Source organism: Adiantum capillus-veneris, chromosome 9, assembly GCF_014529385.1.
Source record: "Adiantum capillus-veneris isolate H3 chromosome 9, ASM1452938v2, whole genome shotgun sequence".
Classification (NCBI taxonomy): Eukaryota; Viridiplantae; Streptophyta; class Polypodiopsida; order Polypodiales; family Pteridaceae; genus Adiantum; species Adiantum capillus-veneris.
The window spans coordinates 80575123-80593231 of record NC_140939.1 but is presented as its reverse complement, the minus strand read 5'-3'; the positions used below and the strand labels follow the sequence as shown (position 1 = coordinate 80593231).

The 18109-nt window shown below is 40.9% G+C and overlaps 1 pseudogene; it reads left to right on the top strand.

Moving 5' to 3' along the window:
* The first annotated feature begins 2399 nt into the window (after nucleotides 1-2399).
* Nucleotides 2400-2792, top strand: LOC147450719 (small ribosomal subunit protein uS8z/uS8w pseudogene; annotated as a pseudogene).
* Nucleotides 2793-18109: the final 15317 nt, after the last annotated feature.

Below are 18109 nucleotides of genomic sequence, written 5' to 3'. Positions count from 1 at the left end.
TCATTCATATGATTAGTAGGAGTTGCGTATAGTTGTCTTTGAGAATTTCTCTCTCTCTCTCTCTCTCTCTCATTGGAAGTTGCTACCATGTCGACTCTCTCTTTCTCTATCTCTCTCTACCCCCATTGAAGGTCACTACCATGCCGACTCTCTCTATCTCTCTCTCTTTGAAAAAATGCATCTCTTGAGTAGTCTTATGTTTACAAGTGTTTACAAGTATGTTGGGAAATGTTTACAAGTATGGATGCACCAAGACAAATCCGGCATGCAGACCAACATGGGAGAGAGATATATATTCAAATCCTTATATGGGTTTTCTCATAACATCACCTGCATAAATATCTTCATCATCATATCCATTTGTAGTTTTTGAATCATGCTTTGAAACGATGAGACCCTCATAATAGCGCACAATGGAGTAGAGAGTGTCCCCTCTCTCAATCTGGTTCCTAGGTGGTATACTTGGTTTTGTAGAGAAGTGGCTTCACCATCTTGTAGGCGCTCCATGCAATGCCAACACTCTTTTTTTATTCACATTCCCGATTGGCTTAGTAGACTATATGCTCTCATATCTCTTTCAAGTTGTACGCTGTAAAAAACCCAGTTACCTCACAAACACAACTTGCAATTGGTTGTCATTGAAAGCCTCTCTCTCTCTCTCTCTCTCTCTCTCTCTCTCTCTCTCTCTCTCTCTCTCTCTCTCTCTCTCTCTCTCTCTCTCTCTCTCTCTCTCTCTTCTCTCTCTCTCTCTCTCTCTCTCTCTCTCTCTCTCTCTCTCTCTCTCTCTCTCTCTCTCTATGCCTCTCTCTCTCTCTAACAATAAAAAAAAACTCTTGAAATAGTTCGCACCGATGCGGATTGTTTCAAGAGGTTTTTCTTACGAGTTTTTTGATGTCTTTTAAGTGCCTCCACCATGCCTACTCTCTCTCTCTCTCTCTCTCTCTCTCTCTCTCTCTTCTCTCTCTCTCTCTCTCTCTCTCTCTCTCTCTCTCTCTCTCTCTTTATATATATATATATATATATATATATAAAAACAATAAACAATAAACAAAACCTCTCGAAACAGTTTGTACCAATGCAGACTGTTTCTAGAGGTTTTTCTTACGAGTTTTTTGATGTCTTTTGGATGCCTCCACCATGCTTACTCTCTCTTCTCTCTCTCTCTCCTCTCTTCTCTCTCTCTCTCTCTCTCTCTCTCTCTCTCTCTCTCTCCTCTCTCTCTCTCAAACACTAAAAAAAACTTTTTGAAACAGTCCGTGCCGACTATTTCCATTAGTTTTTTTTTACATGCGCACGCACTCTATACTCCATCCTACCTCATTACTATGGCAAGGTGCAAAAGCCACAGCAATGTGCCCATCCTTTGTTTATTCGTAGATGTGGAAGTTTCCCTGCCTAATGTCCCATAAATCACAAGCTCATCCTTATCATAAATCCCAAATGGCAGATCCCCGGTTGTTCTAAGGTTGTTGGTGCTCACATAGGTAGCCTCCGCTGCCCCTCCATCCACTCTATCTCTTCTCAAAACAAAGCACGCGCTCTCTGAGGGAGAAATTCTGCCCCCGTTCACTTCAAGCTCTGCACCAATGTTCCTTTGAGGTTATATTTTGACGAGAGAATCGGGTGCTTCGTCGGATACTCTCTCTCTCTCTCTCTCTCTCTCTCTCTCTCTCTCTCTCTCTCTCTCTCTCTCTCTCTCTCTCTCTCTCTCTCTCTCTCTCGCTCTCGCTCTCTCCCTCTCTCTCTCTCTCTCTCTCTCTCTCTCTCTCACACACACACACACACAGAGACTGTTTCCAGCAGTTTTGTTTTTGTTTTTGGTTGAAAGAGAGAGGATAGAGAGAGATCCATGTAAGAGAGAGAGAGAGAGAGAGAGAGAGAGAGAGAGAGAGACACACACTCACACACACACACAGATATCAACTCAACTACGAGATGTGTATTCCAATGGCTTTGTGGTTGCCAGTCAATTGTCTTTATTGATATTTAGATTTCAAATGCCAGGTAACTTATGTGTGCACACACACACACACACAGCGACTGTCGCCTACACCAATTTCTCAACTCAACTACGAGAGAGAGAGAGAGATAGAGATAGAGAGAGAGTGTCGGCTACACCAACTTCTCAACTCAATTGTAATCTCTCTCTCTCTCTCTCTCTCTCTCTCTCTCTCTCTCTCTCTCTCTCTCTCTCTCTCTCTCTCTCTCTCTCTCTCTCTCTCTCTCTCTCTCTCTACCAAAAACAAAAACAGTCCAACAGTTTTGTTTTTGTTTTTGGTAGAGAGAGAGAGAGAGAGAGAGAGAACGAACTCTCTTGCACTTGCAAACCCCTACGACGTCTCAGGAGATCGCATCGGTAGCGGCCAGCAGGGGGCGTTTCTTCTTGTCAGCCCGCCAAGATGGTGCAAATTAGTGTTTTAAATTATGCTTTGAAGAATATGTACAATGCTGAGAAGCGGGGTAAGAGGCAATTTCTTCTCAAGCCTTCATTGAAAGTGATCATTAAGTTCCTCATCGTCATGCAAAAATTTGGCTACATTGGAGAGTTTTAGCTTGTTGATGACCATAGATCTGAGAGAATTGTTGTGGAGTTGAATAGGAGATTGAACAAGTGTGGAGTGATTATTCCTCGTTATGATGTAGCAGTTGGTGAGCTAAAGGCTTGGACAACACGCCTTCTTCTTTCAAGATAGTTTGGCCATATTGTATTGAAAACATCAGCTGGAATCATGGATCATGATGAAGCACGAAGAAAGAATGTGAGTGGAAAAGTCCTTGGGCTTTTCTATTGAGAGCAAAAAACATTTTTGTTGCACCATTGGCCTCAAGGCTGCCTAATTTTGTCACACAAACAGTCAAGCTGAAGGTTTAAGCGGGGATTTCAATATTGAATTCCTTAGACATGATATTAGGTTTTTGACTATTTTGATTCCTAAGTGGTCATTTGTATCAATCTTTCTTACAAAGGGTGATGATTCTTGAGTGCTTTTGTTGGTAAGAGAGAGAGAGAGAGAGAGAGAGAGAGATTTCTCAACTCAACTGCAGATACAAGACGTGTGTGGCACATGAGAGAGGGAGAGAGAGAAGGAGGGAGTGTCGGCATCAGTTGTTCAAGGAAAATCAATTTCACAAACGTACGAATTTTCCCTCTATGGTATATTCAAATAGAATTTTTTTCAAATAACACACTTTTTTCAATTCAGCTATTTTCATGAATTTTCCAAGCGAATTTTCTCCTTCTCCCCCTTCCTTTAACTAGCTATTTTGAATTTTCAATATCCAATGCTCACCCAAAAACTAAAAAATAAACCTACTAGAAAGAGTCTTTGCCGACACGTACTGCTTTGAAGTGGCTCAAATAGGTTTGTTTTTTAGGTTTTGCTAGCGGAGAGAGAGATGTTTCTGAACTCATCTGCAAAGTCCAAACGCACGAGAGAGAGAGAGAGAGAGAGAGAGAGAGAGAGAGAGAGAGAGAGAGAGAGAAGAGAGTTGGCATCAATGTTCGGGGGAAATCAATTTCACAAAGTACAAAATTCAATTTATGTAGATTCAAATAAGAAATTTTTCCAAATAGCATATTATTTTCACAATTTAGCTCTTATTTCATGAATTTTCCAAGCATATTTTCTCCTTCTCCCCCTCCCTTTAACTTGCTATTTTCATTTTTCAACATCTACTGCTTACCCAAAACATTTGTGAGAGAAACTAGTGATGAAATCGGCTCAAGGCTAAGTTGAGGCACACTTTTCTTGAACAATGGTTGACATGGTAGCGGCATCAAGCTTCCAATTTAATTTTGGTAGAGAGAGAGAGAGAGAGAGAGAGAGAGGTTTCTCAAATCACTTACAAACCACACACACACACACAGAGAGAATTGGCATGGTAGTGGCATCAAACCTCCATAGTTTGATGCCACTACCATGCCATCTCTCTCTCTCCCTCCATCCAAGTAATGACCATAGCTTTGGATTGAATACTCTACACATATTCAATCCCTTCTACAACTATAGCTACGCAATGTTTGATGTCTAAGGATATTCAAATGTGGACTTATTTTAATAATCTTGCTGGAAGTTTCACTAGTCTCTTTAAGGACTGCTTCCCTTGAAATCTAGAAGGGTTGGAGATGTATTTTTCACATTCAGTGTAGACCTCATTATCTCCATGAAAACTGAATGGCCTCCTTATAACTTGGGTCGGTCAAAAATCAACCTACCAAATTTCTAAAAAGTTCCAACCCTTTGTTCTGCTTTAAGAACTGCTTCCCCTAAAATCTAGAAGGGTTGGAGTTGCATTTTTCATATTCCGTGTAGACCTCATTATCTCCATGAAAACTGAATGACCTTCTTATAACTCAGGTCTATCAAAAATCAACCTACCAATTTTCTACACCTACCAAATTTCTAAAAAGTTCCAACCCTTTGTTCTGCTTTAAGAACTGCTTCCCCTAAAATCTAGAAGGGTTGGAGTTGCATTTTTCATATTCCGTGTAGACCTCATTATCTCCATGAAAACTGAATGACCTTCTTATAACTCAGGTCTATCAAAAATCAACCTACCAATTTTCTACAAAGTTCCAACTCTTTGTTCTACAAACTTGTTTTATTCTTCATGCCATAACGTCCAATTTGTGACAGCAAGGATCTACACCTAACTAGATACAGTCGTATAAGCATTGATTATCCATTATTAATCTAGATAACATAGAAAAATTTATGATAGGTGTGTATAATAGTGTGTATGTGCACATGCTATGTGCATAGTTGATGAGGAGGCATGGACTGAGATCTACTAATTTGGCACAGACTGTTTTCAGTATTGATAGAATGTCACATGAGATGCTGCTAGTAACAAAGCTCAATGTTTGTGAGAAAGTCGCTCGGTTTTGTCTTTGCTCCATAATGTTCGCTCGCCATTTGGTAAGACTCCTTCCCTATGGTCTCAAGAGGCCCATTTGACAGTTTCTTTGCTTTCCTACTCACAAAATCACACTATGTTTTTTCACACTTCCATTATTATTTCTAAGTTATGGTTTTTTCTTTTGAAAGTTATGGTTGGATGCCTAATTGGAGGTATCAGGTGATAAACATGAGCCCATCCACCCTATTTCCAATGATATAAAGATTTAAAAGATTCAAAAGACAAACAAAGTAAATATTTAAGTTGATACAAAGTCCTAATGAAAATTTGGAAGCACAAGAACACTAAAAACTTTCTCAAAGTTTACCATGGATATTTACCGCCTTTTGTAGTGAAAGAGTGCAAAATGGAGTGTCCAAAGAGGACAAAGGAGGGCAAGAAGGAGTTTATTTGCAAATTAAACATTACAGTTATTGAGAAGTTGTGTGGCTTAGCTGGGAAGGTGTGAAACTTTTGGCTATGGGAATTCGTGTGATGAGAATCACAAACACTTTGCAAAAAAGTGTTACAAAAAATTACCAGCCCTCTTCCTAAAGATGGTTTAAAGTTTAAGAGTGTTCATGAAAAAACACGCACAAACTCTCTCTCCTGTTGTGCTTGGAATCTGCTTGTTTTTGGAAGCGAGTTCGTGATGGAAGGATCACCAATTCACATCCAGGTTTACTTCAAACTAGTAGTAAAATCACTAAAATTTCATCCATGAAACTTCAGCTCTCATACAAGCACAAATCTTATTCAAAAGCCAAACCTCTTTCATGGAATCATGACGTAGCCTCGGCCCCAATTACATAATCGTAACTTTAAATAGTATAAAGAAAATTACAAGCTTCCACCTTCACGACAACCATTTTTTCCAAAATACCTATGAAACCGCAAAGTCTGTAGCCACACAAGCATACGCAATCGTCACTATTGCGAGGGTTGGTAAAAGAACACCAAACTGTGTCCAAGTTGACAAAACCTATCAAAGTAGGAGTCACCCTCAACCACTAAGCCATCAGAGAGAAAACTGCGGATGTGCATAAACCATGGACAGACACTCAGTGTCTCAGTAAACAGATCCACAAATGGTCTACATGCAATGCCAAAAGCCTGGCAAACCGGCTCACTCCTCACCGAGTGGCTCTATGGAAAAGGGGTAATGTCGTTGATCTCCACCCATTGATCTCCACCCAACCTAACCCATTGATCTCCACCCAACCTATGCTTATATAGCCTTCCATAAAGGCCCCCTTGCCCAAGATCCTTTGTCCTCGCACTTACCCAAAGGCTTCACCTTAATGTACCATGTGAATTCATTATAATGGGTTTTCAAAATTCTAGAAAGGTATAGTTGTAGGTTTATAAAGAAAGAGGGGTCATTTCATTCCGGGAAAATATGTGTGTACAAGGGTTTCAAATTTACCTTTTGAATGCACATGATATATATAATTTCAAAATGGTGGATCCCTTGGGGATTCTTTGCCCACTAAGACAACTAGGAGGTAAAAATCTTCCATATCTTGTACACAAAATAGTCCTTCCATGAGACAGTGGATGCCTGCCACGTAAAATTTTTTACAAAAATTAGCATCATGTAGGATTGTGAGAGCATGCTTCCCCTACATCCCAATACCAATTCCCTATAATCTTCCTATGATATTGTCCATTTCTTATATGATTGAATGCTATCTTTCCTTCTCATCTTTCAAAAATATCAAATGATGTGTCAATTTTTGGGCCATTTTGCCACTTTCAACCCAAACTAGGTCTTTTTTAACTCATTTTTGATCCAAAAAAGATCATTTTTTATGTAAAAGATTCCAAACGGAGTCAAAAAATCCCTAAACTTGTGGGATAATTTTCATAAACATAAAAATCATGAATATGTATCAGTTTTCATTACTTTTCCATGTTGGGTATATATATATATATATATGTATATGTATATTATATGACGGCACATGTTAGCTGTTATTTTCCACTGTTTTTGCCAGCATCAATCTTTGTAAACGAGATGAGTGTGTCACCATGAAAATCTTGGAATATGTACATCAAAAAATAAAATCAGGCATTTTATGAAGTAGTAAAACCTTCAAAGGTACCATATCTAGGGTCACGACTCGCCAAATAGATATGTACAGGATAGCGACTACAATAGTTGCTCATATATCACAATATGTACATGATTTCTTTTATTACCATGCATCAGAAGGTGTCAAACGTGAGGTAAGTGTTGTTATTTCACATCGTGCACATGCCACAGCACGACATCCACCACTTTAAACATTCACATCCTCCTGCATGTGCGAACATTTTGGTTATGTAGGTTTAACCTTCATTAACAAATATTTGGATGTCGTTTTCATCTTCTACAAAGTCTAGGAGATTGTCATTAGGCAAAATTTGGACTCACAAAGGGTCCCTTTAAGGAGTTTGACTTTACCTCTCTCTACCAAAACGGGCGCATGGATAAATTTTTTCAAATAAACTCCAAAGTTGGCGGAGGTTTGACAGTTAGAATGTCCTCTTCAAGCTCTATCTACTGATATATAGCACGCTATGAGATTCCTCATATTTTAGAAGATTTTAAAATATAAAGAATCTCATGGCGTGCTATATATCAGTAGATAGAGCTTGAAGAGAACATTCTAACTGTCAAACCTCCGCTAACTTTGGAGTTTATTTGCAAAAAATTATCCATGCGCCCGTTTTGGTAGAGAGAGGTAAAGTCAAACTCCTTAAAGGGCCCCTTTGTGAGTCCAAATTTTGCCTAATGCCTTTGCTTCTTTATCCTCATCCTTGGCAATGCCATTAGGTTCTTTATCTTCATTTTGTTGTGAATCAAAAGGATCATTATCATGTCTTCACTTGAACATCTTGATTCTTTTACCTAGTATGGGAGTTGTCATCTATATTCCATCGAGCTTGCTCAAGTATATGTAGCATTTCTATGCACATGCTTGGAAATATACGGACCAAACCACCTTTTTGAGATCTTTCTTTGTGTGGTGTGTTGGTTGTCAAGGCTACTATCATACTACATCAGGGCCCAATCACCCTCTTTGGTCAAATCCTTTATCTTTTATCAAATCTAACTTATTCTTTAGTCTTGCATCCTTGTTAGAAGCTGGACACACCCCATGGCATCTAACTACTCGGAGGACTATTATTTTTGTAATTATTCATTCATTGAGGAAAACCCGATTTTTCACCTTGTAATTATTGGGACTTATAGAAGTTTCCAAATTGTATCCCAGTTTTGATAGTTAGATTGAGTAGATGATTGATTTTGGAACTTTAGGATTTGAGACATTGTAAGGTATATATACCACTTTTTGACCTTAACGAAAAACCTTTTGTCATTTTAAAACAAGTTTGAAGTCTGTGAGTGAGCGTACTGTGTACGAGAGAGAGAGAGAGAGAGAGAGAGAGAGAGAGAGAGAGAGTGAGCTTCATCTTGACGCTACGTGTGCTCCGATGGTCGGAATTGAGTGTTGAGAAGTGCAGCGTGTTGCCCTCGACTAGAGCTACGTGTCGATACCAACATTGCGCGCGTACAGTCCGGCTTTATGAGCTCCTTCTACGAGCTTCATCGGTTGTTTGGGTGAGCATACGTTGTCCGATTTTGCATTGCAGCATATCCACACGTTCACATTGAGTAGAACTACACATTAAGCACTTTAGATTTCAAAAACGAAGACCTGCAGATTTCGGCCAGACATCCTACGTGTTTCTGCACTGTGTGTTTTGGGTCGGGATCTTGGTTCATAGACCTTAGGGAGAGTGACCTATTGGTATTAGTAGGGTCTCCTTCAAGTTCTATGGTGTTTTGAGATTGTTTGATGGGTGCTCGGCTCTAGAAAGCGTTGTAGGAAGTTTCCTCTCTTGCACTCTTGAAGGCTGTGACTTAGACAATTGGTAGAGACCTCTGTAGGAATTGGTTAGGAGTCGATCGAGTGTAGGTTGACACCTTATGCTTGCTTCCACGTGCCTGCGGGTCGAGCTTCGTCCTTAGCTGACATTACATGTTAGGTGAGTTCTCGCTGTGCTGACGTCCGCCGCGGCGTATCCGTCCAACATTGGCGCCGCTTCCGGGGACGAAAACCTTAGGTAGGTGACCGAGACTAATCCTTGAGGATTGGGATTTTTGGCTTGCCAAGAATCTCGCTTTACATTTAGATAGGATTAGAGGGTGGAGGACTCTCTAGGTCTTAGAGGGAGTCTAGGAAGCGTGTGTCTGGCCTAGATCCTTCGACTTAGGTAGAGGAGGTAGACTTAGGTAGTATTGGGTGATAGTTGAGTTCTAGAGTAGGGCTTGGGGTGGTAGAAGCAGTGAGAGGAGAGCTTGAGAGTCCGGAGAGGCCAAAAAGCAACCAAAAACACCATTATCACCATTTTACATGATAGGTAGGAGTAGAGTAAGTAGGACATCATGATTCAGGATCTAGAGCATTGCATGCATGTACACTTGCTTGGTAGAATCATTACAAGTTTGTAAAAGACACAAAAAGACACAAAAGTGTGTTTGAAAGCCTAATTGAAGTCCAAAAGTTACTGTGAGTGTTTCTGATAGATCTACAGAGCATCATGAGCATTCCTGTCAGGAAAAAAACTTTAATTTTAAGCAGGAGACATCCTATGCATAGGATGTTTGCAGACTAATCTGGGAGGAATTTTGGGATTTTGAGTTGACCAATGTGTTCAAAAGGTAGGGTTTACCCTAATTTCAACTGGAAAGTGGAAATTTGGCCATATCTTGACAGGATAAGCCCAGGTAGACTGAAATTGCTAGACATCCTACCCAAATAGTGCCAAAACATTATTTTGAGACCAAAACCATAAGATGGCTGCATGAGTATGTCTTGCATGATATATTGAGTGACTGAAAGGTGTTTCAATTCATTTGGGTAAGAAAATTGGATTCAAAGAGAACTTTAGCATTATTGACTGAAAAAGCAAAAACAGCTGAAATTTGGGACTTTTTGACATCCAAACCAAAATCTAAGCATACCACTGGGTTACTGACATCAAGGGGAAGCTGTGGAACAAATCCAGGGTCAAACATGCCAAAAAGACATCCTACGCGTAGGATGTCTTCTGAGTGATTTGGGACTCCAAACTGAATTCTGAGTATACCAAAGTGATCAGCAACTCAAGAGGAGCCTGGGCTTTGAGTTTGAAGCTATTCTGATGAAAAAGACATCCTACGCGTAGGATGTCTAATGCAAGAAAATCAAGCCAGACTTTGACTTTGAGCATAGTAAGGTGTTATATAGCCTAAGGCAAGCCTCCTAGTCAATTTTGGTCCAATTTGGAGTTGATTAGACTGATCAATACCATCAACAGGCCGTTAGAACAGATTTCTGACTCATTGACCAACTAATAGGTGTCCAAATCAAAAAGTAAAAGCAGCTGTAAGCTTAGCACAACAAGAGGAACCAACAGTGCAAAAAATCCAGGCAAAACACAGCAGGAGACATCCTACGCGTAGGATGTCTATTGGGACATATTGCAAAGAAAATTTGACTTGGCATAGACAATGAGGTCCCATTTGGCTTAAGGGTTCCAGAACTTCTTTCAGAAGTGAATTTGCACCTTGTTTGCCCATTTGACGAAGCAAAAGACTGAATTCAGACTTTTTCGCGTAAATTGACCAACAACTGAGGGTAGTACAGTTTCAGATTAGCAAACCTAATCCAAAACATCAGCAGTATATAAAATACAGTAGTAGTTGAGATTAACTCTCCAGTTATACCAATCATTACTAAGATAACCTCTAGCAGATAAATGCTTTGATTCGATTGCCAAAATTAAAACGCTTGTGTACAGTTATATTCAGCAACAGAGCAAGAAGTTGTGCAGAAACTGACCCATTGCCAGGTGAGTGGTTGAATTTGTGATAAATTGCATTGATAAGTTTGATGAATTTAAGATCAGGAAGATACATTGTTAGAGACCAGAAAGTGGCAGGTGACCAAGGTAGCTTAGTGTCCACAGAAGAGAGTGTAACTCAGGCAAGGCTAGATCCGCTAGCACTCATTATTGAGGAAGGTAGTGATACTGACACTTCGTCAGACAAATCTTTCTTCATGATGGGTAGTCAACAGCCAGGAGGTTTCACCTATGATGGACCTATGCGAGGAGGAAGCACCTCCCAAAATCCTTTGAGTGATTCAAAGCTCACGGTGATCTTCTTGGAGGGAACAAACTCGAGAGGAGCCCTAGTCTATTCAGACTATCAAGGCCGCAAGTGCATTTGTATCGAAGAGAGGCCAGCTCAAAGATTGGAGATAATCCGAGTGTATGATGATGGAGATAGATTCCGAGACGAAAAGGGGAACCACTATTTAATAGTTAGTAACCCTGAAGATTACAACAGATATGGAGATAACGTGGCTAAAGGGAAAATGGTTTCAGAAACTCAAGAACCGCCACCAAACATTGATCGACCCGGAGCTATTTTTATGTATGATAAGAAAACAACCAGGGTTCCAACTTATAACAAGAATGTGGGAATCTACAAACATGAAAGCGAGGGTATAGTCTCTTACTTTCGCAGCAAAGAACCATACGTAAACGAATTAAGCAACGACAAGGTTCTGTACTTATTCTCTTATGAAACTACTACGGGGAAGGGCATAGTTTTTGTTGATAGATACGGGCGAGAATACCAACGTATTCTCCCAAAGGAAGTAGAGAGAGCAACAGGTCCAGGAGCATCAGCATATGCCCCTGAGGAAGTGCCGAGAGCCTCCCACACCCCAAGCAAGTTAACGAATCCTTTTTCAGATGAGTATGACACTACCTCACATTCCACCCGACCGCAAGCATTCAACAATCAAGACCAACCAGCAAACCAGCCATCATTGTAGGCATGGCTTCGATAGAGTGCAACAATGGAACCAGACCAAAACCGAGATGGTTATCAAGCCGCACGAGGGCTCAGGGATTTGCAAGAACCACCACTCTATTCAAGGTGTCAGGCAAAGAGTAAGCCAAAGACTCAAGGGTCAACAGAGCCTGGAGGACCACCCATAGAACAAGTTCGCAGAGAAGAACCACCTCCAGCGAGAACCGTTAGAAATTATGGCTTAGGAGCACCATTGGGAGAGGAACCAGCCTATTACAGAAGGCCTGAGGAGGTGTATCGACTAGGATGGGGGGATCCAATGATGAGGTTTGTCGACCATCGAAGAATTAGACCCTCTCAAGTGCAAAAATGAATAAACAAGAAATACACAGGAAGCAGAGACCCAAGAGATCATGTAGCAGCCTTTGTGCGTGTAATTAGAGCCGAAGAGGTGTTAGATTTTCCCACCCAATTTGTAGGCTTTGGACTAACCCTAGAGGATGATGCTGCCACTTGGTTTGACTCTGTAGAGCGTAGAGACTTTGAGTCGATGGAGGAAGTGTTTGACGAGTTTATTGAGGAATTCTCTCAAAGGGGAATAGCTCATAATACCGTCTCACAAATCCATAAATTCAAACAGAAATATGGATAATCTGTACGAAAGGAAGCCCTAAGACTAAAAAGATATGTTAAGTTATGTCCTGTTGAAGAACTGCCAACTCAGTCCAGACTTATGCTGATATTCATCCAAGGACTAAGGAATGCAAACCTCTAGAAAGACTTACATATGAAAAGGAGCACGACATTGAATGAGTTGACCAAAGAGGCTCTATACCTTGTGGACAATTGTGCGGTCTACAAAGAAGGGGAGTTCAAGGACCTTGATGACGATTCTTCTTCACACCAAAGTGGAAGCAGGTCTTCTAAGACAGCACCGAAAAGAGAAGTAGCAGTAAACCAGGAGCAGGTTTTAGATGAAGTGCTAAAAAAGATCAACTTGTACACCAAACCCCAAGCTAAACAGCCCAAGAGGTGTGCTATTGAACAAAAATGGACAAACCATGGGACCGAGGAATGCTATTATAACAAGGGACCTTTTGCTCCCCAAGCTCCAGTAGCTTCCCCTCAAGTTCCACCGATGCCTAGATATCAAGCAGGCAACTTACCAGGACGTGTAGGTGTAGAAAGACCACAACCGGTGTTGGGACAACAACCACCCCTACCAGGATTACGACCAGTTGGTATAAGATACACACCAACAGTAATTGAATCAGAAGAAAAGGCTTTGGTGCCTATGCATGCATATTATGAAGATCCCAATGGATATGCGGAAAACCCTGTCTATTATCCACCGGAAGAACCCTCGACACCAGAACCATGGAGCATGATAGGGAATCAAGGACCACCAACTGCTACACAGGCCGCAGGAGAAGGAAGATATAGCTTAGATGAACGAACACTGATGTTCATAGCCAATGGAGGCATGGGCGGACAGAGACATGCTTACCAACAAAGAGGGGCTCAAGGAGCACCTCAACAACCCAAGGGACCCTGTTTACAAGTGTGGTGGAGACCATTGGCTGAGAGACCGTCCTCATGATGAAATCATTAGAGTCAATGTGTATTGCCCAGAATGTGGAATTACTCATTTGATTCTCGATTGCCCTAAAAACCCGAGCAAGGGAGCAAAAACCACCTTGAACATGTTAGAAACAGTACCTTCCAGTGGAGGATCGGAAAATGAAACAATCATACCTATTCATGCGGTAACACGGGCCCAAGCCCAAAGAAGGAAGAACAAACCCATAGTTGAAGAACCAAAAACCGATGCCCAAAGTTCAAAAACAAAAAATCAGAGAAGCACTTGGAAAGCTAGAAAGGCGCGTAGGAAGGCTAGGAAGGAACGAGAGCAAACAACCCTATCCGAGGAGTTGAAACATACAAAGAACAGATTGGAGCGGTTAGAGGATCTAGCTAGCTTAATCTCACACACCACAGCAGTCATAGCACCCAAGGAAATAGCAGAGCCCAAAAGTGCAGGATCAGGAGGATCTGTACTGGCAGACAAGGTAAACGAGCAGTTGGATGCGCTTCTAAAAGCTTATGAAGCTCGACTTAAAAAGAACCAAACCGAGGCTCAAAGGTGGATGACTTACCCATATGAAGAAATAGAAAAACAGAGGTTGGATATGTGTAGAAAGATGATCGAGACGGCTCAATCATTAATGGAAGACCCGCTGGGTAAACCGGCAAATTGTCATGAAGCACCAGCTCCAACCCCTATCCAACCAACATTAGAGAAACATGAGGAAACAAAGGAAAGACTCACTAATTACTATGAGTCCAGAGGAGAGCCTATCATAGTGCCAAATACCACCGATGGGGCAAGTGACGGGTTCCAGCCTAAAATATTGGCGGAAATGGGTAAGGCTTGTAACGGTCTAGATGATTTGTGGAAGCAAATCCGTGACGCCAACAAGGCTAATAAGATGAGTAACCACATGACTAGCACGAGAAAAGAAAAGAATGTGATCTTACCTCCTATTGAAGAATTTGAGGCAAGATCTTAGATGAACTTTGAGATACATTCACAAGGGGGAGATCAAGGATCAATTAGTTCGGGGCACAGCCAACCAGACTCTTTGAGAACTTTACCCTCTTACCTGGGAGAGTACGAAGCTAAGTCGTAAGTGAGAGCAATCCCATCTCAAATACTTTCTTCTAACAAGGTGATGGATTCGCAAGGATTGATTGAGTTGTTATCCACTCCGGTGGCATGCACAATCACGTTAGCAGAACTCCTAAGGTTAAGGCCAAACATGTGGACCACAGTAGAAAAATGCCTAGAAAAATTTGGAGTGAAAGACCCCACCTTGAAGCTACAAGAAGGGATCAGAGAGTTGGACAGGCCTCAACTAAACACTAGGCCAGTACCATTGAATAAGGTTGGAGAATATTGTGAGGGAGAAGACGGAAACACCTTGCTACCGGTAGAATTCCAAGGAGTAGTTTCCAAAGCTATTCTTGACAGTGGAGTGGGAGTTGCTATCGCCACCAAAGAAATCTGGAAAAAATGGGGAAAACCAGCTTTGAGAGCTACCAGAATGAAACTGCAATTGGCAGATGGGTTCATAGAGAAGCCATTAGGACTCCTAGAAAAAGTGATTGTCACTTCATGCGGAATCGAGTATGAGCATACATTTGCAATAGTCGATTTTGACAAAAAGAAAAATTATGAGATAATCTTGGGATGACCATTCATGCGACAATTGAAGATGGTCCAAAATTGGGGTTATGACCACATATACCTCAGACATGGTGAAACGACAACTAAAATACACCTGAAAGACCATAGTTACAAAGATGTGAACCAAACACCTGTGGAAGAGTTTGATTCGGCTACAGTAGCAGGATTAGAACTACCAGCATGGTTAGGGCAACCAAAAGAGCTATGGATGTGCGGAGCTTCACATTGTGGAAGCTTAAGAAAAGAGGAATGCGTCTTAGAAAGAGCAATTGAAGACAAGGAGTATATTCCGGAACCTTTCCCTGAAGATGCCTTGGAACCTCTAGAATGGGAACACATACTCGCAACATTGGATGTCTGTACCATTACCGACAGTCCAACAACAAAATTTTGTGATAAGGATAGCTATGATGTGTTACCCTATTACATGGTAAGCGTTATACCAGAAAAGGAGACGGTAGAACCACCGGAAGAAGAAGAGTTTTACAACTCCTCTGAACATTTGGAAGTAAATGATGATGCAGATAATGAGTGTTCAGACACCTCAAGTGAGTGTGGAAGGGAAGCCGAGAATATCAAGTTTTATGATTTTGCTAATCAACACCCTAGACGCCAAGAACGCTATAGGAGGAAACGAGCAGGAAACAAAGCGAGAGAGAACCTAGTGCCCAGGATAAAAGGTAAAACTCACTATTTGATGCTTGTAAAAGCAGAGGATTGTGTAAAAGATCAAATATTAGGAAAATTCTCAAAAAAATCAAATAGAACGAACGTGAGAGGAAATAAAACAGGTACGAAAAGCTAAAACCGAAACAAAATCACAAAAATCTCAAAAATAAAATAAATAAACAACAAAAGACCAAGAGTGGACCAAACTGGAGCGTAAATAGAAATACCAAGAACTGAAACGGTCTTTGAGAGAGATATGGACTACTGAAGAAGATAGTGATGGAAAAGGGAAGTCAGAAAAGGAGAACGTGAACGTACCAGCACACTATCGGAAATTTACTATCTAGGACAAAAAAATCATCATGACACCACCAGTCAGGGAAAGAACCAACCAAGAATCCTACGATAAGCCTGAAAATGCAAAAAAGATAGACCTCGCAGAACGAGGTAAAAAGCCTCACCCGGTCTATATAGCTAACGATTTAGAGACTGAGGAGGAAGCACAGCTAACACAACATCTCAAGAAGTATAAATATGTGTTCGCTTGGTCCTATAAAGACCTCAAAGGAGTTGATCCATTGATATGCCAACATACAATTCCTTTGAAATCGGATGCAAAACCTAGCAAACAATGTCCTTATACATATAATGACACATTTGCTAAACGAATCAAAGAAGAGATTGATAAACTGATGGAAGCTGAATTCATCTATGAGATCGAACATACAGATTGGGTGTCACCCATTGTGGTAGTTCCCAAAAAGAATGGAAAACTGCGCATGTGTGTAAACCTCAAGAAGGTGAATGCAGCAACCATAAGGGATAATTATCCCTTGCCAATTACAGAACATGTACTTGAGCGAGTGGCCGGGAAATGGGCTTATTCCTTTTTGGATGGGTTTTCAGGATACAACCAACTAGCAATAGCAAGGGAGGATCAACACAAAACAACGTTTACGACAGAATGGGGGATTTATGCGTATCGAGTTATGCCATTTGGCTTAACTAATGCACCAGCCACTTTCCAGAGGTTAATGACTCACGCATTCAAGGAATACCTAAGAATATTCTTAGAAATTTACATGGATGACCTGTGTGTACACTCTCTTCTGCGAGAGGAACATATGGACCATTTGCAAAAGGTCTTTGAAAAGTGCAGGACATATCGAATCTGTCTTAACCAGGAAAAGTGTGTATTTATGGTTAAGCAAGGACGAATCTTAGGACACATTGTCTCAAGAAATGGCATAACCACAGACCTAGACAAAGTCAAAGTCATTGTAGACCTGTCCAGGAATGCGAAACAAGTGCAATCCTTCATGGGACACTGCGGATATTATCGAAGATTCATATACATGTATGCGGTTATCGCACAACCTCTGTATCGTTTGCTAGTCAATTTCGAGTGGACCGAGGAGTGTGAAACTTCATTCCAAAAGCTAAAGGAAAACCTTATATCAGCACCTTTACTAAAGGCACGAGATTGGGAAAAGATATTCCCTGTGCACATTGATGCTTCAGCATATGCCATTAGAAGTATTCTAGCTCAACCTGGAGACGGAACAATGGATTTTCCGGTTTGCTATGCGAGTCGACAGTTAAACAATGCAGAAAAGAACTACACAACCACCGAGAGGGAAGGGTTAGGAATGATTTATGCTGTAAAGAAATTTCAGCATTATTTGCTTGCAAACAAATTTGTGTTCTTCACAGATCATCAAGCTCTTTTGTATCTAGTAAATAAACCTTGCAATACAGGGATAATCGTACGCTAGTTTATTATATTGCTAGAATTTGACTTCACAGTGGTGGTAAAAAAGGGTAAAACCCATCTATGAGCGGATCATCTTTCAAGGATACACAACGGGGAAGCTCCTGAAGGAGTAGATGATGACATACCAGATGCTTATCTTTTCAACATTGAAATGGTACCCAAATGGTCTCAGGAAATTGTTAGCATTCTCTCCTTCGGAAGTGAGTTTGATCATACAGAATGCTGCTCCAAACAGCAAACAATTCGACAAACAAAAAACTTCTAGTTGATAGCAGGACGGCTGTATCATCTTGGATCTGACCTAATCCTACAATTATGTATAAATCCGGAAGAATTCGAGTGCTACCTTGAAGAGGCACATAGCCAGGGTTGTGCATTTCATTGTTCAGCAGTGAAGACGCACCAGAGACTTAAACAGTTAGGGGTTTATTGGCCAACTATGTATGCGGACACACATTCCTATGTTACCAATTGTACTATATGTAGTGCCAAACGACCAGTGCATCACGCAACTTTGTTCAAAGTAAACATAGCACCTGCATGGAGTCAATATATCATTGACTTCTTAACCACCAGGACGTTCCCTGAGAACATCACAAGAGCACGGAAAAAAGCTATAGAGCTGGAAGCACATGACTTTTAGTTAATTGGGAATCAACTATATAAG